Source organism: Ochotona princeps, chromosome 15 (assembly GCF_030435755.1).
Source record: "Ochotona princeps isolate mOchPri1 chromosome 15, mOchPri1.hap1, whole genome shotgun sequence".
NCBI lineage: Eukaryota > Metazoa > Chordata > Mammalia > Lagomorpha > Ochotonidae > Ochotona > Ochotona princeps.
The window spans coordinates 47,173,599-47,196,525 of NC_080846.1; the positions used below are offsets into that span (position 1 = coordinate 47,173,599).

General features: G+C 39.1%; 1 long non-coding RNA gene across 2 annotated transcripts in view; it reads right to left on the minus strand.

The window, feature by feature from the left end:
• Positions 1-22,927, minus strand: part of LOC131482068 (uncharacterized) — a 436,522-nt gene that overhangs the window by 77,312 nt on the left and 336,283 nt on the right. For both annotated transcript variants that reach the window (XR_009246743.1, XR_009246744.1), the window contains exon 3: positions 5,038-5,209. This is a non-coding gene — a long non-coding RNA (uncharacterized LOC131482068). The remainder of the gene's footprint in view (positions 1-5,037; positions 5,210-22,927) is intronic.

Below are 22,927 nucleotides of genomic sequence, written 5' to 3' on the forward strand. Positions count from 1 at the left end.
TCATAACTGGATTTGAACTGTATTACTGCAACAATGTGGAGGAATCCAACATGGGGAAAGGGTATGGGGAGTGATTGGAGGAATTCCAGAGCCTATGAAACTGTGTCATAAAACGAAATAAAATAAGATAAAATTATGCAAAAAACCCATTCTGAATATTCAGCCTTGATGATATGCCTTTGCTTCTGTATTTAATCTTTTTATACTTTACATTATCAGTGAAATTGTATGTCAACACAGCAATCATTTCATATTTCCGTAGTCATAATGGTAAAATATCAACTTTAAATGCTTATTCAATACTATTTTTTTAGATTTCTAGGTATGATCTTTGCCATCCCAGAGTCAATTCTCTAGGGTTTCTAAAAATATTAAAACCAGGGAACTCAAGGCATAAGCCTTCATTTCATATTTTTTCACTTAATTTTTTGTTCTTGTCTTTATTTGCATTAATATAAACAACAGATTTCATGTATTTCGTAGATACAGTTCTAAGTTAACCATACTTCTTTCCTTTCTCCTCATTCTGCTGTAATTCCCTCTTTTGTTATTTTTTCAGATATCATATTAATGCAATTCATAATCATAGTCTTGTGAGTAAACCATAACATTCAACAACTAAAACACAGCAAGACCACAGTCTACCACCCACCTTAGTATAATTACTGACATTATTTCGCTTTACCTGTTTTAGTACAATTTTAAGTGAATTCTTTAGATCAGGATTTGATCAGGTAGTAAAGAGTTTAGATTTTGTGGGCAAAGAAACAAAAAAAAGTAGATACAACAAAGCTGAAAACTTCCCTCCCCCACTCTAATGATCCAATTTGCCTGGACAGCCACTCTGCTGGTACTGCAACAGCAACCTGTATCCCAGAAGGCTCCTTCCTCCCAGAGTCCAGCCATCTCAATGTGGGCAACGAGCAAGGGAATATGGGGTCTTGGCCCGTCTGGGCTGTACTGTAACAATTCCTGGTGCAAATGATCATTTCATACCTTTGCCTCTCAATCTCTAATGATCCTGTCCTCGCTCTGTCTGGATACTCATTTGCATAATTATACATATGCATTGCCAAGCATTTCAACCCAAAATTCATTCCATGTGTCCTTTATTTCTAACCTCTTATATTTCCAGCCTATTCCCTTTTGCATTCAAACAAATTTTCAACTACAATCCATCAGCTGTCCAACAATTCACTGTTCTTACATTCTTTTTACTGTCTGACTTCACATCCTCCTTATTTGGCATAAAATCTTCAGAAATCACAGCCACCACTTCCTCCTACATCGTTCTAGTGCTCTTCTTGGTCATCATCATACCTGGAGCAATTCCAGACCCGACTAAAGCATGGAAAATTCTGATGAAACACACCACATACCCACAGCTGAGCAGAAAAGCCAACCACTTTCAATTTAAGTTTATAATCACCACCCTCATGTGGCTTTAGAGCTACCAGAAAGCCCTATCATCATTCGTTCTGTTACGTTCCATTAGATTTGGATTGCACACCTCCTACTCTTTCCTCCCTACCTCCTCTAGCACCTCCTCCTCGTCCTCAGCTGACGGACATACTCCCTACACCACTGATACAAACCAGCAGAAAATAAATCCCTACAAAAGTCTATCATTACACAGACATCCATTCACACATGTCTTTGCCCAGAATTCCCCTTCCCTCCTGTGCATGCTCTGTCTGGGCCTTCCCAAAGCCAGTCCATCTAACTGCACTGAATTCCGTTCATCCTGGTTAGTCAAATCCTTTCCTCTCACACACATAAAAATGTTTCTCTCTTTACTGGGTCACTCACAAATATAATGAATGCTGCAATTTCCCCTAGTTTTGCAAAAACCTTACACCATCATATGCTAAAAACCGTTTCCTAATTTCTATGTTCCTTATTAATCTGTATAGGTACTTAACAGCAATTATTGATTTAGATTTCTTCTCTTATCATTCTAACTGTATTCCATTCAGAGAAGGGCTTTCGCCTAAATTCTACCAAAACAGGCTTCTTGAATTTTGAAGCCAAGGTATTCAATGATCCACTCACTTTTATTCATCATAGTTGACCCTAACACTGCCTTTGGTGCAGTTGGTCCTTCTGTTCTGTTGGAAATACTTGGCTTCCCATGGACCATATCATTCTAGTTCCTCTTATCCAATTTCTCTTTGTCATTATTGGTTCTGCATCTCCTCAACCATTAAATACTAAAGTGCCCAACATTCCTTGAACCACCTATACTAACTCTTCTAAGCATTTCATCCAGACCCATGGATATAAACAACAAACTCTACATCAACGTCCAAGTTGTATCGTTAGTTAGGACTCCTTTAACTTTAGTGTCATGGAACAAATCTTCCATTCAGTTTCTAGAAGGTGCTTGAGGCTTAACATAACATGGGGAATTTCATCTCTAGAAATATGATCAGATGGGGAGCTGAACAAATTCTTTGGTTTGGAAAATAATAACTCCTAAACATATACAATAGAAACTAATATCATGAGAACATAGATCGGGGCTTAGAACAGTGTGGAGGCTGGGAAAATGTGGTGGTCCTGCTCCTCAGTTTTTCCTTTAACTGGGAATATGATTCCATTCAATGGTTGAAGATATTAAAAGCAGTTTCCGTGAATTCAGAGCTGGGAAATGCTTGTCAAAATTCCAGAGCCCAGATCAGTAATGGGGGGTGGAAATTAGCATAGCTTGTCTTGCCTCAGTGGCAGACTTAATACAAATAGAGTTTAGTACCCAGCTAGATTTAAATCATAAAAGGATAAATGTAGAATACATGAAATAAAGGCCTCATAAGAGGACTGGTGCAATGGCTTGACTGCTCACCTTGTAAGCAGCAGGGTCCCATATGAGCACCGGTTTGTGTTGTGGCTGTTCCACTTCCCTTCCAGCTCCCTGCTTATGGCCTGGGAAAGCAGCAGAGGATGGCCCAAGCCTTGGAACCCTATACCCGTATGAAAGGCACAGAAGAGGTTGCTGGCTTCTGGTTTCAGATTGGCTCAGCTCTAGCCATTGTGGCCACTTGGGGAATGAAGCAATAGATGGAAGATATTTTTGCCTCTCCTGTCTGTACATCTGTCTTTCCAACAAAAATAAATAAATCTTTTTTTTAAAACTCCTTGAATGTTGACTTTATGAAGCACATATTAATTGAGTCAAGTTTATTCTCCTAATAGATCTTTATTGGACATTTACTGTGTGTGAAACAATACTAAGCTAAGGACTGGAAATACAATTGTTAATAACAAAAAAAGTTATTCTACACAATCCTTTTTCTCATAGGCAGTCAATTTTTCTCAAAGCAGCCAATTAAAACATATAGGTGGGATGACAGCTAACACAAGATTATATAGCTAGAAAACAAATAGTGAACACTTTTATGTTATCTGGTAGTCCAATATTGTTGAGCCTGTCTTGAATCCACTAGAAATTTACAACCTTTTTTTTCTTATATCTTGTTATTGGAAAGGTAGTATTACCAAGAGGAAGAGATGGCGAGAGACCTTCCACCTACTGGTTCACTCCCTAATGGCCACAACAAATGGGTGTGGGCCAGGAGCCTTAAACTTCATCTAGGTCTGACTTCTGAAGCATGTTAACAGGGAGATGGTTTGGAAATGGAACAGGCAGAATGTGGCTCCAACTGGTCCCCATGTGTGATGCTGGTATTGCTGTCACTGCATCACAACACCAGCCCTGAAATTTGCAGGCTTATACATCCTAACTCCACAAGGTACAAATCAGAAAACTTGCCTCTCCAACATATTTTTTTTTTTTTTACAACCGAGCAACAAGTGCATTCCCTAAACTACGTTAATCAGGTTCAACAATAAAACACTGATTCAGAGCTAGGAGTTGAAGTCAAATGCCCTACGTGGTACAATTTAAACTCACTGGCACACAACATCTGTGACTGTATGGGTTAGAAAGTCAAGTTCTTAACTCAGGCTAACGCAGATGCCGGTGCTAGTAGCAAACCCAGTTAAGTACGGTTTCTGGCTATGGTTCAGATCCAGGACCCAAGACAAGGTGACATCAAGGGTGGCAGTCTCCCACCAGGTGAGTCCTGTCATATGATTTAGGACACTGCCTTTGAAGTAAACATTGAGCTCGATTAACCAGCATACTGCAGAAATTTGAGTCTTTTAATATCCTTTCTGCTTTATGTGCTAGAATTTTGTTTTTACCATACTCATCAGTGGAAGTGATGGCCAGACTGGGATGTTTAGAGGAGTGGAGTTTTAGCGGAGTGTAGGGAAAGGAACGTGTTTGTGGTAGAATGAGCAGTACAGTTCAGTAGAGAGAGGATAGCACTGTATATTTAAGGGGCAAAAAAAGTTACATGTCATGAGACAGAAATGATATGGAACCGGTAAACAGGCATCTGGCTGGGTAGAATGTCAAAGACCAAGTTAAGAATTCCTTTCTAGCAGAATGACTCAGAAAAGGAACAGAAAATGCTGTTGTGATTGAAAATCTCAGGAGCTGACTTTGTCATTCTGCTTGTTATCTTTGCCATTTGCAGGAATCATGTGCTACCCACTTTAGCCAAGGCTCAAAGCCATTCCACCCCTTAAACTCCAAAGCAAGCATTGCAGAGAGCACATCTGTAGCAAGTCATCATCATGACTAACTTTCCAACAGGGACCAGAAAACTATATATGAGAGGTTCATTTGGCAGAGGCATGAAACATAAGGACCTTCAACCCAGCAAAAAAAAAAGTATAAGGACAAATTTTAATCATGTCATTTACTCACGTTTCTGTCAGTTTCTGCTCAGGGAAGCCCATTTTCACTCCACACACCATGTTGGAGGATCCACTATTCACTCCAGAAATGAGGCCCTAGAATGGCACCAATACTTAAATAATTTTAAGGCAAATATTGTTATAAATTTTGCAACATTAGCCTGATTGACTCAAAGACCATTTAGTACCTGAAGACCTTAAAGTAATGTTTTCAGGATAATAAGACATCATTACCAAAAACGATTCTAAAATCAAAGATTGAGACATACTTACTGAAACAGAAATGATACATTGCTGGAACTTCTCTGAATGTAAAAGGCACGCTGAAATCTCCAACTTGGAAAGAGTTTGCAATGGGTTTTCTATTTGCTTTTAGAGATGATGTCAGAATAGGTGTCCCATAGAACACATCTCATAGAAAGCCGAGTTTCAGACCAACACTTCGCTGAAAGAAAAAGCGACCAACAGAAACATGACTCAGGACCTTCTATTTCACAGAGAGGCATTTTTCCTTTCTATGAGAAATACCAAATTTCATACATCCAGCACTTTCTTTTTTCACTAGGACATTTTACTTCCTTTATTTTATTGCTAGCATCTTTCCTGCAGAGTTGGTTCACCACCATATTGCAGAGAGAGCTCCTGCATTAAGTTGAACAGAAAAGTCTATACTTTCCAGAATCCAATCAAAGTTTCACATTCTATCCATGGGTCTGACACATTTTCCAAATAAAATACATGTACGTGAGCACAAACAAAGCCAGGACCTTAAGGGGACTGGGAACAGTTCTTAATGAGATAATCTGTTTTAAATGGCAGAGAATATGAATAAAAATTATAAAAGCTCATAGATCAAAATCAATTATAAATCAGTGTGGATTACTCGGTGAATAGAGACATCTCAGGTACTTAATATGTTAGGAATCCATAGCTTGGGTGGAGAAAATATTTCCTGATTCTGGATCTCCCCAGCATAAGAAAATGAATCGCAATTACGTTGTCACCTGGGACTGTCATGCCTCAAGCAAACAGAAGGCGTGACAGATCCCTCTATATCTGTCTATAGCAGTGGCTCCAAAACTGTCAGTCGTGTCAAATTCACCCAAATGGTTCTTGTAACTGAGATTGCTGGGTTCTTCCATACGAATCAAAAGCTCAGTAGCTCGGGAATTTGTGTCCAGTTCCTGGGTGATACTGGTTATTGTTCCATGGATCATATTTTGAGAAATATGGCCAACACTACAACAAATAGGACCAATCTCATGATAAGGAGTTTTTCCTCTTTTCATCCTCTTGTTCCTTCCTTTCTCCCTCCCTTTCATCTCTCCTCCTTCCCTCCTGCCTTTCTTTTTGTTTATTACAATGAACATCTCAAGTAACATGCTGGTGAACATACAATTGGTCAGAAACACTGGGTCCCGTACTCCTTGGAATACTACTCAGCCATTAAGAAAAATGAATTTCTGCCATTTGTAACAAAATGCTGCCAACTGGAGAACATCATGCTCGGCGAAATAAGCTGATCCCAAAAGGACAAATATCAAATGTTCTCTCTGATATTAGGCAAACTTCATGCAAAATACAAGATCAATAGGTAAACCATGTCTATATACTCTCACAGTTTAACTGAATAATGGAGACTAGCATTCTAGGAAGTAAATACACATTGTAGTAGGCATCTCTATTTGAAAATGAAAGGAGAACTCCCAATGAAACTGTTGAGTATACCTTTACAAGAGGATATTTGATTTCTGCCATTGCCTATATCTACAATACCATGATACATTTAAATAGCAGAATGTTAGACTGGTGACTACTTCTAAAGCACTGTATTATTGTTATAAAATTGGGGAAACAGAGTTTGTGGGGGAGAATGGAGAGGGAGGAGGTAGAGGTGGAGGGGGAAATCCCTATACCTATAAAACTGTATCACAGAAAATACTACTAAATAATTACATAAATAAGCTAAAAGGAAACACTGAGTTCAATACCAGATACCCTGCTCTCCAAGGTCCCTTCTAAACCTCAGCTGCCCCATCTTCAAAACAGCCTTGGAACATGGACTAATGCAAGTAAAATAATTCCTATAAAGCTTTGTCACGATGCTGACACATGGTAGAGCGCGTAACAAATGGTGACCAAAATGAGAATTATTTTGTCAGTTATGAAAAATCACTGAGGATATCTTGTCCTTAAACTTCAAGAACAGCAGAAAGAGGTTTGGTGTGTTATGAATAGCATTTATTAAAGATTTCATCAACCAAAAAGGATAAAATTCCAGCCCTCTAAGAAACAGACCAAGAATTACAGAACTCAAATCACTGAATACTATCCAAGATATTTTTTATTTATTATCATGTCTAATTTGAGAGGTAGAGAGACAGAGTGAGCTCCCATGCCCATATATCCACAACAACCCCCTAGCCAGGACCAACGAGATAAGCCAGGAATTCAATTGAGATCTACCATGCAAGTGGCAGGAACCAAATCCCTGGAACCATCCCACTACCTGCCTGGGTCAGCAGAGCAGGTAGCTGAACTCAGGAGTGGAGCTGTAAATCCAGGGACTCTACAATGTGATGCAATTGTCCTAGCTCTCAGATCAAATGCCAAATTTATGATTTTATATAAGGTAAAGATGTTCTCTGATTGCTCTTCTGTTTAGCTCCCATCAGCAGCAAGAGTCAGCATTTGGTGTTCCAAGCCTTCTGACCACCAAAACTTTTTCTAGAAGATTTCCTGTCCACTTCTCAGTATTCCTTCTTTCTGATTTGGCCCTTCCTATCTCAGCCATGAGGATCTTTAAAAAAGTTTATGAAAATGTGCACTCTGAAGATACCATCATGGATTTAAAGGACTTTTGTACCAGAATAATTCATCTTTGACTCCATTTTTCATTAATTTTTTGAAGCAATCTCAATTATGTAGCTATGGCAGTCTATACTTTTGCTCCTTCATGTTTATGGCATTTTTGTAATGAATTACTTTAATAGTTTGTTTGCTTTTTCTCATTTTCTATAGTTTTCACAAGAGAATTAAGTCCACCCAACTCCTTGCTATCCACACACAACAGAACCTGTAGCATAGAGAGGTCCTTATCAGATATTTGGTGAGGATTGGCTCAAATTCCTAAATTCCTTAATTTTATTTCTAAGTGTGAGTAAGGAAAGAGAGGTATCTCATTGGCTGTGTCTTTTCTGAAATGCCTATGATAGTCAGGCCAGGGATAGGCTAAAGTTGGGAGCTGGGAACTCTATCCAAGTTTCCCGTTTAGGTGTCAAGGATCCAGGCACTCTCATCTACTACTTCCCGGGATGCGCGTTAGCAGGAAGCGACAACTGGAAATAGCCAGGACCTACATTTGGGCACTTCTATATGGCCTGGTGGTGTCCCAAGCAGTGTTTGAACTGCTGCATCAGATCCCTGCCTTACTAGAATTTTGACAGCACAGTGAGAAAAGCAATTTATATTTCTAGTGAATTCATGTCCCAGTATATTTCAAGTATATGAGAATTTGACAAAGAAAAAGTAAGAAATGATTCCTCCAAGATGTTTGACAATTGAATATTAATTTTGCTGCTCAATTCAGGGTTTTATTAATCTAGCTTAAAAACCCAGATTAAGAACTAGTAAAACAGAAATATCTGCCCTAATGATAAGGAGTGGAGCTTTTGGATTTTACACGTTGCGAAGTCAAATAATGATAAATCATCGGCAAAGTATTTGACAAAATTCATTCAACTCACTTGTATTTGTTCTCTTGAAAACACTATTATTTTGCTGATACTCACTGATATGGATACAAATGTGAATGAATTGCTGTGCCTTTTCTTTTCTCATTTTAAATTACCTCTTCAATTCAACATAGATTGAATATTTGGATTTCCATTTGTGGTGAAAATGCAATTGTTTAATTGTGCAACATGCAATTTGTAATATAATTATGCTGGCCAAATTATTTCCTGGGCTGCTCAATTACTGTGATTACATTTGTTAAGTTTACAAGCCACATGCTGTTATTCTCCTCTCCCTCTCGCTGGTAAGTAGTTTTATTTTGCTTTTAGTTCTTAGGTTCAGGGCTTCAAGTGGGTGTCATAAGAGGGAGAGGAATTTGATATTTTCCTTCTTTCCATTACAGCCACAATTGCGTTAATGAAGATGGGAGTTGAAGCTGAAAAACCACAAACAACTTTTACTGTTATGAGTCTGCTCAACACTTAGAGAGATTGATGACAGCACATTGCAAATTCATCTTCCAGAACATTCCATCTCAGAAGAAGAAAATGACTAACATTTATGGAGTACTTTCCATGTGCTAGACACTAGTCTGAGTACTTTATATGCACTTAAGTGTCTATCTTTGGAACAAACCTGTGAGGTCAACAGCATGATTATCACTGTGTCATAGCCTAGGATCTGCAGAGCAGAACCTGTGACAAGGGCTTGAAAAAGAGGTAGTTTATTATGGAAGTGATCTCCAGTGAAAGGAGTGAGGATTGGGGAGAGTGAAAGGGAAGCCTGGAAAGCCTGCCTGACGCTGTGCCATCTGGCTGATTGGCTGTTTGGGAACTCTGACTGGCAAAGACAGCTCTGAGGAACTATACACAGAGCCCCCTATGATTGCCCACCTGCCACTCTGACAAGGTGAATATTCCTCCTTGGACCTGTGTCTCCTGGTCAAGAGTCTTCCAATGAGGTGCAATAGAAATTCCAAGGATAGCAATGCCCGAGAGTAGCGAGCCCTGGAAGTGCAGTACGGGCAGGAAGTAAGACAGCCACGAGGAACTGTAGGGAACTGCCGTCAATAACATATACCGTGAGAAAGTGAGCTGTGAGGACGTGAACTAGTGCAAGCAGGGCTTCAGTCTTGTTCCTTCTCTCTCCCTCTCTCATTGATATTCCTTTAACTCAGCTGAACTTCTGCAGCTGTACTGATACATAGGTGATAGACAATAAAGGTAGTAATGTAATAAATGCAGTTTGATAAATATGAGCATTTGCACTATCATGATAATTAAGTGAACAAACATATTCATTATCAGAAAAACTTCCCTTTTGCCCATTAGCTTGTGTGTGAGACGCTTGACAAGAATTTCTCAAAAAAATTATAAACACATAACATACCAATAGCAACATGTACAATATTAGATTTCTAGAACTTATTCAACTTGTAAAACTCTAACTACTGAACAACTTGTTTCCCCTGCCCCTATCCACTGTTAACCACCATTCTCTTTTCTGCTTCTACAAATACAGCTTATGCCATTAGATACTCGTATAAGAGAAATTATGCAATTTTTTGTCCACTGTCATTCTTCACTTAGCATAACATCCTCAATGGCTATATATGTTCTTATAAATGTAAATTTTTATTCTTTTTTAAGGATGCCATTCCCTTTCTTAATTCATTAATATGTCAGTGGACATTGGGTTGTTTCTATATCTTGGTTATTATAAATAATACTTCAATGATTATAGAAGTATATATATTTCTTGATATTTTTAGGATTAAAAATTAATTCTTTGGGGGCCCAGCAGCGTGGCTAAAGTCCTCGCCTTGAAAGCGCCGGGATCCCATATGGGTGCCAGTTCTAATCCCGGCAGCTCCACTTCCCATCCAGCTCCCTGCTTGTGGCCTGGAAAAGCAGTCGAGGACGGCCCAAAGCTTTGGGATCCTGCATCTGTGTGGGAGACTTGGAAGAGGTTCCTGGTTCCCGGCTTCGAATCGGTGCAGCACTGGCCATTGCAGTCATTTGGGGAGCGAATCATCAGACAGAAGATCTTCCTCTCTATCTCTCGTCCTCTCTGTATATCTGACTTTGCAATAAAAATAAATAAATCTTTAAAAAATTTAATTCTTTTGAATATTTACCAAGAATGGGATTGCTGGATCATACACTTTTTTGAGTAGCCTCCTTATTTCCCATAATAGCTACACAATTTTTATTCCCACCAACAGTATACAAGAGTGGAAATTTCTCTACATCCTTGCCAATACCTAGTATCTCTTTATTCCTTTTTGATAATAGGCACTCTGTATGATTTGTATTTCCCATACATCCTGAATATCTTTTTATATACTTATTGACTATTTCTATGTCTTCTTTTGAAATTTGGCTATTAAATTCCTTGGTCCTTTTGTTAGTCAAGTTATTTATTTTCTTGCTATGGAGCTGTTTGAACTCCTTGTATATTTCAGAGACTAACCCTTGTTATATACATGACTGGCATATATTTTCCCAATAGTGAACTGTTCTTTCACTCTTTCATTTCCTTGGCTCTGTGGAAGCTTTCTGCTTTCATGGCGTCCCATGTCATTGTTTTTGCTCTTGTTCCCAGTGCTGCTGACATCATATCCATGAAATCACTGCACAAAACTGGCATTAAAAAGCTTTCCCCTAATATTTTATTCTGGGAGCTTTATAGTTTCAGGCCTCACACTAAAATATTGAATCCACTGTGAGTTGATTTTCATGTACATATTACAGGTCTAGCTCTGTCCTTTTACATGTACACATCCAATTCGCCCCGCACTGTTTGTTGAAAACTCATTTCTTGAAACTCTTGTCAACAGCCAGTTGACTATGTACATAAAATCTAATCCTTAACATTCTGTGTTTTTCCATTGATCTGTCTTTATGCTAGTACCAGATTGCTTTTTCTTTTTAAATTTTTACTAACAATAACCATTCATGTTTATGGACCACAGTGTTACATTTCAATATATGTATAAAATGTGTACTGATCAAATCCAAATCAATATTTTGACTTTAATTTATGATTGGAGACTTTGGGTATTATCTTCTCCTTGCCTATAAGATATATACTAGGTTATTGTGAACTATAGCCATAGAAATAGGCTGTACAACAAGAGGAATTTATTTCTCCAAGCACTTATTGGGTACCTATCATCCAAACCATAGAGTACTCTATCTCCATGCTTCCAGCTCCTGGTTTGAGGGTTTTCTACCTTCAATATATGAGGGAGAGTATGCAGTGTTTGTCTTTCTGCTTCTGGCTTATTTTAATTAAAATGGTGTCCTCCAATTCCTTCTATCTTGTTATTTGTACAGTTGAATAGTATAAATATGTGTGTGTGTGTGTGTGTGACATTTTCTTTGCACATTGATCTCTGGACAGACACCTTGGTTGATTTCATGTCTCGGCTATTGTGAATAGCACTGCTACAAGCCAATTGTAATAGGTATCTTCTTACTACAATAATTATGCATCCTTGGTTACATACCAAGTGGTGGAATTTCTGGATCATTTCGCAACTCTATTTCTATTTCAGTGTTTTAAACACGTCTCCATTCTTTTTTCCATAGTGCATTAATCTACATTCCGACCAGTGGTATTTAGTTTCTCCTTATCCAAGTCCTTGCATTTGTGATTCTATATTTTTCATAATAGTCCTTCTCACAGGAGTGTACTGATATCTCACTGTAGTTTTGTATCAAAACTACAGTGTAGTTTGATAGCTAGGGACAAGGAGCATTTTTAATATTTTTTGACCAATATGCTAGAATATAGAAGCAAATATGTAAATTACCACCTACAAGTTCAAGTCATTTTCAGACAAAGATCACTTTCTTTCTTGATCTTTCCAGTTTGGATGTATTTTATTATTTACTTTTTAATGGTTCTGGTTATCACTTCCAGTATTGTGTTAAATAGAAGCAGCAACCTGGGCATTGTTTTCTTGCTCCTGCTCTTAAGGGAATAGCTTCAGACTTTTCGCTGTTACCTTGTTAATTACAGGCTTTTCAAATGTAGGCTTTGTTTTGTTGAAGTACATTACTTCTATACTTCAATGGTTGAGTATTTTTCATTATGAAAGGGTGTGTAACTTTGTTATGCCCATTTCCTTTATGTGTTAAGATTATCATGTGATTTTTCACCCTCCATTCAGCTAATATGACATGTCACATGAATCATGTGCCTATATTGAACTATCCTTGCATCCCTATGCAAAATTTCACTTGATGAGGCCATATAATTCACTTCATGTGCCTTGAAATTGGTTTTGCTAGTATTCTGTCAGGAATGTTTGTCTCTGTTCATCAGAGAAAGTAGCCTGTACTGGTTTTTTTTTCTTATACTTTCATTATTTGGCTTTGATATTACACTGCTTTTCAAATAAGAAAACCAAGGTGTAGAAAGGTTATACAGAGACAGTTTAGTGTCTGTCACAGTTTGTGGTCTTCTACAGATTCTAGCCCACATTTGTGTTACAGCCTGTTGTAATAAAACACCACACTCTGAGTGGTTTACAGTAATGGAAATGTATTCTCTCAGAGATCTGAGACGTAGAAGCTGGAAACCAATGTGTGATCATGGCTCTCATTCTCTAAAGGCTCTGGGGGAGAGGACTCTTGTATCTTCTGGTGGCCTTTGCCAGTCACTGGCATTCCTTGCCTTCTGTTAGCATTGCTGCAGTGTTTGCCTCCATCTTCACACAGCCTTTTTCCCTCTATGTCTGTAGATGTGGATTCAAAATTCCCATTTCTTATAAAGATACCAGTAATACTAGCATAGGAAATATCCTAATCCAGTTGTATCTGATCTTAACTTGGTTGTGCTTGCCAAGACCCTCTTTCCAAATGTGGTTTCATTCAAAGGTTCCAGGTAGACATGGCTCAAGGGAGACATAGAATTCAACCCAGAACAGAGCTTTATGTATTTTTTTCCTAGTGGTTACAATAGCAGTCAGAGAGCTGTATGAGGAGTAGAGTTGTTAGGTTTAATCCCAATTCCAGCTCATGATCTCAGCTTCCTGCTCACACAGCCCTGGGAAGCAGCACTGATGGCTCAAAGTTTGTTTTCTGCCACTTACTTGAGGAACCTGGATTGAGTTTCTAACTTCCAGTTCTGGCTTTCCCATGTCCCAGCCATTGCAGGCATTTGGGCAGTTAACCAGCAAGTAGTATCTCATTCTGTGTGTGTGTGTGTGTAGACACATCTGTTTCTCAAAACACAAGACCATTATACTGCTCTCCTGTTCCTCTCCTGCTAGAAATGTGTTTTAATCTTTTGCATATATATCTTCTTTCATTAACTGATCATTAAGCGTTTTGAGTATCTATTCCTAGAGGAGTTAGGTATCTATGTTCTCTTTCAATAAGGATTGTATGTTCTATGTGCCTCAAGATTTATCCAGTGTCTTTCCAAAATGACACATCACAAGATGATCAGAAGCTATTGTAATATACTGTGCTTCAGCACTAAGCTACTCCAGTCAGTTTCACGTTAAACCATCACTGTCACAAGAGTGATTGAAGTCACAACCTACAATAGATGGACAGGCATCGAAGACCACAATAAAGCTTTTTACACTAGCTGTATCAATCTGAGTTTCTGGTGGCTTTTAAAAAATGGTGGAAATCCAGTAGCACCTTTGGCAAAGTTAAGTTCATCCTAACTTTAAACAGCATAAGAACTGCAAGGAAGGTTTCATTTTGAACAGTGGATTTTCAGAATGTCTTTGAAGTCAGTCTTCATCAACACATGATCAAGCCTGTTATCATTAATGAACACTAAGAGAGCCCCAAATATTCACTCATGCACCCACTTATTCAGGGTATGCTGTATAATGTAGACACTTTGTAGCAGGTACATGATTACATGTACATAATAGCCACTGCCTCTGCCCTTGTGGAACTCAAGGCTCTGAAAATGAGACTGGGAAAACAGACTAGAGTGAAATATACCCACACTTGAACTGATGACAGGTGCCATGAGCACCATGAAGGTAACAAAAGAAACAGAGAGCTGGAGAGGACTTTGCTTCGTGAGGATCCAGGAAACTTAAGGTAGTTTACACAAAAACTAAGCCTTGCATCTCAAGGATAATAAATCCTCTAAGAGTAGAGGAAGGTTCTTCTCATCAGATGATTCAGTACAAGATCTGGGGTGAAAACAAAACTCAAAGTAGCCGAGCCTAGAGAGAAGACCCACAGGAGCTGGGAAGCAAACAGGAGCTCACCTACTCGCCATAGGCCACACTCACTGTCCCCATTTCACTCAACAGTGAAAAACTGCACAGAGGTTTTGCCAGAGGAACTGACTTTCCTGACATGGGGTAGTCCTTTGGCCTAACAGTTAAGATGCTGGTTATGACATCTACGTCCAGTATCACAGTGCCTGAGTTTGAGTTCCAGGTCTGGTTCCCCTGTCCAGGTTTCTATTAATGGGGATCCTTGGAGAGAATGCTGATGGTTCATGTAGTTGAATCCCTGCCACCATGTGAGAAACCTGGATTTAATTTTGGGTTGCCAGCTTCAGTTCCTATCAGCCCTAGCTGCTGTGCCCTTCTCAGAGAATGAACTAGAACATGGGTGTCTCCCTATTTCTTTTTCTCCCTCCTTCCCTCTCTCTTTCCCTTCCTGATCTCTGTGCCTTAATGCATGAGATTAATTTTTAATTATTCAGCTTCTGTTCCTAGGTTTACTTAACGTGGTGAGATTGACAGCTTAAGATCTGAAACCATCAACTCACAACAGGAAGTCATAGAGGACACACTGCAAGGCAGACAGCTGGGTAAAGACTTCTTGGGCAAGACTTCAGAATCACAGATCTCAGAATTACAGGCAATAAAACCAAAAAATAAACGGGATTGCATCAAGCGAAAAAGCATCTGCCCAGGAAAGGAGACAGTTTAGAAAACAGATGCAATCAACAAAATGGGAAAAAATATTTGTGAACTATGCATCCAATTAAAGTAGTATCCAGAATCTACAAGGATCTTGAAGAAACTAACCAGCAAACCTATCTGAGTAAAAAATGAGCAAAGAAGAGGAGTTGGCTTTTTTTTTAAATGAGATACAAATGACAAATAATCATAGGAGAAATTCTCAGGATCGTTAGCCATCAAGAAAACATAAAAACTAAGGTATTACTTCATCTCAATTATAATCGCTATTATGCAAAAATAAAATATATCATATGCTGGTGAGGATTGGAGAAGAGTACCCTAATCTACCATTACCTGGTATGTAAAGTGTTACAACAATTATGGAAAACAATATGGAGATTCCTTAGAAAACTGAAAAGTAGATCTATTCTATGATGCAACTATCCCACCTCTGGAAATTGAAATCTGCATGAGAGATTTACCTGTACTCTTAATGGCTGTAACACCTTAATTCACAAGAGTTAATTTAGAAAATCAACCTAGATGCCCAGCAACTGATGACCAGTACAGAAAAGATGGCATGTATGCACCATGGAATATTATTCAGCCACAGAAAGAACGAAATCCTGACATTTGCAACAAAATGAAGGCAACTGGGGATCAGCATGTTCGCTAAAATAAGACAACTCTGAAAAGATAAATGGCATGCAATTTCTCCTATTTGTGTTAGTTAATGCATTCGGAGTATAAAAGTTGTGTGGATGTCATATCATCAGGCGTATAGTCATAAACATTGCTTCCCTGAGCCATAACGTATAAACGACAACACAAGCTTCTTTGCAACATGAAAACAAAGAAGGTGGAAGAGTGAGGACTCTCAGGATATCAATAAAGCTTTCTTCTTCATCTACGTGTTGATTATTAGTGTGAGCAGGGGACAAGAACAGTTATCTGTACACTTCTGTGCATTTCTGGGTGTGTATTCTCTATCAATGAAATGTGTCAGAAAGGAGGAGACATTCTGGTGGCACAATGACGCACGCCATACTTGGGGAATCTGAGGTGACAAAGACGATGCATGTGATGTCAGACCGTAAGAAATCACTGACATTAATTTTATTGATACAGTTGACACCAAGAAAGACACCAGCACCATTGTAGACATCTATTCACTATCTCTCTCTCTGTCTCTCTATTTCACCCTCTGAATGTATTTCTCTCACACTCACACACAAAACATACGTATCCTGCAATATTCTTTATCTTAACCTGGCAAATTCCTTCTCATCTGTACCTACAGGGAAGAGAAGTTGAGAGAGAGAAAAGTTAGGTGGAAAAATTGTTCCCAAGTGCAGCTAAAGATAGCTGTGAACAGGTGGATCTCACTGATAGCAAATGCTTGAAATTCAGAGCATAATTTTCTTTTTTAGTTTTCATTATGACCACTGAGACACCAGTCTTTGCCCCTTCACATCATCCCAACATCACTACCAGAGTCATCGTCTGGGGAGCATCAAGTGCATATCACATCCTCCTCCAGTTAAAAAATTTTTTTTAATGTTCCAAGCCCATCAAGGAACTCCTGCTGCTCTCAACAACACAGAGTACACTAAGGGCAAATCACTGCAAGGGTGGAAACTTTAACACTTTAAAAGAAATATACAAGGAGGGAAAATCAAGTACATGTTTTCAACTGGGTATGACTCACATCGCTTTCACAGATGAGAGCAGCATTTGATAGCTTCTACCCTAGTGATTTGGGATGCTGGCTTGGGAGTGAATTGCCTATCAATACTATCATTTAGTGCCTGTGTTGTTCGGGAAGATGGTATGTGGGAGGAAGCCAGAGACAGGTGGCTGCACTATATTTACACCTTGCTGCTTTTGTTTCTTCATAATCAAAAGTGACTCTCACAATGATAGCTGCTATCTTCTGGTGCAGGTGTGAGTAAAAAGACGGATTTGAAGCCAATGATCCCCACGCACACTGCTTGCCCATAAAGATGGAGTCTTGATTTGTAGCTCCTACAGCAATTACTCTCTGGGGCACAGCATCTGCTAGAACTTTTACGATGACAGAAAGCTTTTCTCTTTTCACTGTGTGCCACAAGTAGCCATTGTGCTCTTGAGTTGTGACCTGTGCAACTGAGGAACTGAATTTTTCATTTTATTTGATCCTGTTTGGTTTAAATTTGGATATCTATATGCAGTCAATGTTATCATATTCTCCCATTAAAAGATTTACTTAATTATTTGCAAGGCAAAGTAATACACACACACACACACAGAGACAGAGAGAGAATCAGAGAGAAAGAGCAAAAGATGCTCTACCCATCAACCCATTCTGGGTTCACAGCAGGCAGAGAGAATGTGGGAAACCAACTGAAGTTCCTGGCAACTGTCTTCAGCCTGACCCTTCCTCAGTAGTGGCCAGGGACCAGGAACTTCAGTTTGGTCTGCCACATTCTCTCTACCTTCTGCGGGCTCAAGCACATGGACTATCTCCCATTGTTTTGGGGGGCACATTAGCAGGGAGCTGGATTGGAAACGCAGCAGCCAGGACTAGAACCTGCACTCTGATAGAAAATGTTGACTTGCAAGTGCAGATTTAGTTTCCTACAGCACAGCGTAAGCCCCTCTTTCCCAACACTGACATATTCTAGACCTCCTGAGCCTCTTCCCACTTAGTTGCCATCTCTTTGTGTATGTGGTTTTTTCCAAGGTATTCCTTGACATTACTACACACTTGGTGGGAGAAGACAACAAAATTCATTTCTCATTATTTTCCAAGATGAGAAATTCAGATTCAAGTCATCAGGGCTAATTCTCTCTTAAGACTCCACTTCCCTTTCCCCCCCAAAAACAGTCCATGCTCAAATCCCAGCTTCTCCTGTCTGCCAGTAATCCACGGTGTTGTTTGCCTTGTGGGTGCATCACTCCCATCTCTGCCTTCCCACTGCCTCCTTTCCTGTGTCTCTGAATTCCATAGTCTTAAATCCTCGCCCTCTTTTTTCTCCTGGGACACAGAATCAGAGTTGTGGTCTGCTTTATCTTCACATAATGATCTTGAGACCCTTAACTTGAGTGCAATTTCCCAGACTTTGTTCCCAAATCAGATCATGTTCAGAGGTACCAGGGCCTATTTCATGACTTTAGGGAGACACAAATGAACCAACTAGAGAGGTTTTCCAGTACCTTCCTCCACTGACAGGACCATTCTCAGCTGTAGTACAGTATACAGATGGAGAATTGCACAGGGACAAAAATCACCATCCCAAACAGCAATTTGCTTGCTTATTTCCATAATATCCAAAATCATTCACATGTCTCTTTCCCCTAACCTATTACCCACTGCCTACTACAGAAATCCTAACATCAGATTTGGGCCATCTGGAACTCCATAATGTTTAAAAATGACCAATATTTTTGGTGTTTTCTAATGTTAGGAGTGATTATTTCCTTGAAAGCAGATCTGAATTTTATTCCTTAAACAAAAGTACACTAATGGATCAGGATTTTAGAACATTATAGGACCCTTCATAGAGCTTTTCTATTATCAGTTCTGAAATCTTTGCTCAGAAAAATATTTATCTACTTGTATAGATAGGACTGAGCCTCATTTCAGCCATATGCTTATGATAGTTCTTTTTTCTCAGGTGCATAAAGACACGTGAGTATTTTCTGCTTCATTTTGCAGATAGAAGCAACTACAGACTCTGGGAGATTGTAATTTCAAAAAGGAAAGGTGCTTTAATCCCATTCTCAATTTCCAAGGGATAGAAGCAACTGATGGGTAACATCTAGCATAATTCCATGATCTCATTTGAGGTGGGTTTAACAGCCAATTGGCTCTGCTCTTCATAGAGAGTCTATATTTAGCAAGCTGGCACAATTTTTAGACAGATTTCTCACAAGAACTTGGCAAATGTTCCATGTTTTCTTTGCTGCAATATGCAGAATTTATATTTCTGGCAAAATTGCTCACACATCTTAGTATAACTGGCTTCGTGGTCACACTTTGATAATTTTATTTTTATCTGAAGCAAAGGGAAAAATGATTAATGATATGTTGTTGGGGGTTCTGGAAGAGGCAACTGAGCAGAGGTATCCCAAAAGACCAATACTGATCCAGTTTCTCTGTAGAGGAGGTCTTGCACCCACACTGCCCTATCCAGCCATTCCCCCTCCTCCCCCATTCCCTGAATTACACTTCCTCACCTCACAGGACTGGAATGCCCTGAATAGATTATGTATTTTGGAGTTTTACCTTTCAACTCATTCTGCACCACTTTCAAGTTCAACTGCTAAAACACAAAGTAGCTATATTCATCATTGGAGTGGCATCCTTTGGTGACTAATTTATTATTCTTTCAGCAAATTGCTTAATATGTTTCATGATTAAAATTTTTAAAGAAGACTATTATTCTGCCTTTCAAATAAAAATTTAAAAGTTTAAAAAAATCAATCATTTTATTATGTTCCCAAATTCAATGCCAGAAATTCAAACCGGGCACAGCAGGCCAAGTTTGTCTGTTTTATGCTCTTTGGGGTATTCGCTGGGAAGCACAGAAAACTGAAGGTGACTCTAAGTGAAGAACTTAATCATCAGAAATGCTGCCAGCTGTGCAAGATGGTTTCCTAACAAGGCTATTCTTCATTGATATATCTTTCTGTAAGCTGGGAGCTTAACTGCAGCTACCAAGTGGATCACCTATTCAGAGCCTCATAAATGTTAGGCTTCTTGCTTGGAGACTAGGATGAAGATACTAAGAGAAGCAGGCTGCATGGTAATTTCCCCTCACCTTTCTTCAAATGTTACATGGTGCCACTCTCACCAGACTCTGTTGATGAAGAGAGAGTCACCTAAGCTAGGTCAGTTCAAAGACTGGAAACATAAATCCCACTTCCTGATTGGAGAGCTGTCAAAGGACTGTGCATAATAAATGACTACTTCACGGAGAAGCTGGAAACCTATTTTGGGAGCCTAAGTGTTGGAAAGGTCATACACATGGATGCTAACATCCTCTGCATGGCTGGCTGCACTGGAGACTAAAGGAAACTGGTGAACCAATTACCAGAATCTTCAGAAAAGGGATGTGAAGGAGTCACCCAGGAGGGCAGGGAGTGTGGCAACAGCATGCAGGGATAGAGGAGGTCTTAACCAGATGGTAGTTATTATTAGACATAATCAGGTATAATCACAATCTGTTTCCTCTGGCCTTCTCAAAGGAGCAAGGATTTATTTTCTTATAATAATAGAGAATTAATGGGACTATCTAGGCAACAGGCATCGAATGTCATCTTACTTCTGATCCCTGTGACATTTGGAGACTGGAGAATGACATCATTCTCTGAAAGGGCTGCGAGATAATCAGTGCCCTCTGCAGAAAGTCAGGGTTTAAGTTAGATGAAGAAATGCGTTTTCTGATGACAGTAGAGTTATTTCTAAGAGACTACAGGTTCCAGAAGCTCCAATAAAGTGGGTAGGATGGGGAGAGAGTAATAAGATGGAATACTACAGAACAGAGGTGGTAATGGTTATTTATTTTTAAGCACACATAGAATGAAATCAAAGGAGTGTCCATTGTTCTTCCTCTACAGGTTGATTCCAGGTTCCTTTGATTCTGCCAATCTGTTATCTACCACGTGTCAGCAATGTCTGTCCCAGCTCCAAATGTCACCTCCTAAGACATCAACATCTACCTTTGAAATAAAGTAGAAAGAACTTTCTTCAATTGCTTATATGTGTCTTTAAACCAGGAAGAAGAAACTTTCCCAGCAAAATGATAATGACTTCCTGTCAACTTCATCGTCATACTCTCACCCTCATGCCAATAGCTGACATAGCAGGACGGATCATCACAGCGTATACCAATCATAATTCATCCATTGGACTGCGAACATTGCGATAGGAACAACAAAGTCAGCTGGGAGAAAGCAACAGCTTCTGGGAAAGAATGCAACAAAATCAGTCCCTCTGAGGAATGGAGCTTCCAGTGATGTAAAGATGAAGTATTCATGAGTACAAGGCTTTGGGGAGACTTCAGTTTATCTGGATATAAAAAGAATAGCTTGAACTCACTAATAGTTAAAGTCTCTCTGAATGCTGAAATCCAAATTTTTTGACTGCAACATTGATCACACATAAAAGTTCACATACTGTGGTTATTGCTCAGATTTCATTTCCTCAACTAGGTTACCTGCACACTCATGGTGGGGCTCTTGTCCTCTCTGTGTACTCCACTTGGTCATTAAACATTTGAGGATGAAAGCAAGACCAGTGCTCTTTAAAGCTGTGTGGTTTTCTTTGTGAGACCCATCTGGTTTTCTCTCAGTAGCTTCCCAAAGTGACAGATGAAAAGAAGCAGCAATTGTTTCTCTATTTACTGAACACCCACCATGTGCTCCCTGCTATTGTGGAATGTGAGAAAAATGTTAAGAGCCATTGGCATAAACAACTCTTTAAAAGAACAGACAAGCACATGGAACCTCATACAGCACTTTTTGGGGGGGCCAGGAGCAGCTGTGCTTCGGCCCCTGTATTCCAGAGATGTGTCCAGACAATGGCCCAGGCACACTGGAACACAAATTTATCTTCCTGTTTGTGGACTGAGTTGTAAAGAGCTAGGTGATGGTTAAGAGAAGGAGTGATGGACAGAAATGTAATGGAAGAGGAAGGAAGATAAGAGAAGCTAGGGAGGTTCCTTTTTTTGCACTATAAAGCAAGGCATAAATGTAAATCATTTAGACTTAGCTAAACAATCATTCAAGGGATTTCTTAATTATGGACTCCACAATTTAAAAAAAAAACTGCTGGTGTTTCTTTCCAGTTGGCCAGTTTCCTGTGAGATTCTAATAGACAGAAATAATCACTGAGTAGATGTATAAAGAATACATATGCTTTTAAATTTAACTTGGAGCTTGAAATGTCTTATTAAAGCTCCTGAAAGTATGAGTGTGGTCAGTCAGAGAGAATATAAAATTTCATAATCTTAAATTTGGAGAAAACTGTGAAGATGATTAAATCCAACTACTGTTTCAGTGTTGGGATCCCTCTTCACACTAACCACATCATTGATGAAATGCAACCATCTCAGGCTATATCTTTCCAGGCAACACAATTGTATCTGTAGAGCACTAAAAAAGTATTTATCCTATTAAATGTATGATACTATGAAATCTTCTTCTGACTTGTTAGACCCTTGAGTAAGGCTCATCTTTCCTCTTCAGGATAGTCCTTCAGTTTAGAAAAAATAGCAGGATCCTTCTGAAACCCTTTAGGATCATACTAATGTAAATGGGTCAGTTTTGTGTTTGTATTAATGTATAGTACCAATAATGGTGTTCTTACATGAACATTTTCCCCTTTCCTCTACAATACTGCATATTCATAGTTAAGTACCTGTCTCACCATTATAATGCAATATTATTTTTGTCTCCTATCTTACCCTTAAGGTGTGTTCAGGAACAGTGAAATTCCTTCCCCATAAAACAAAACCCATGCTATTATTCTTTGTTAGGTAACAGATA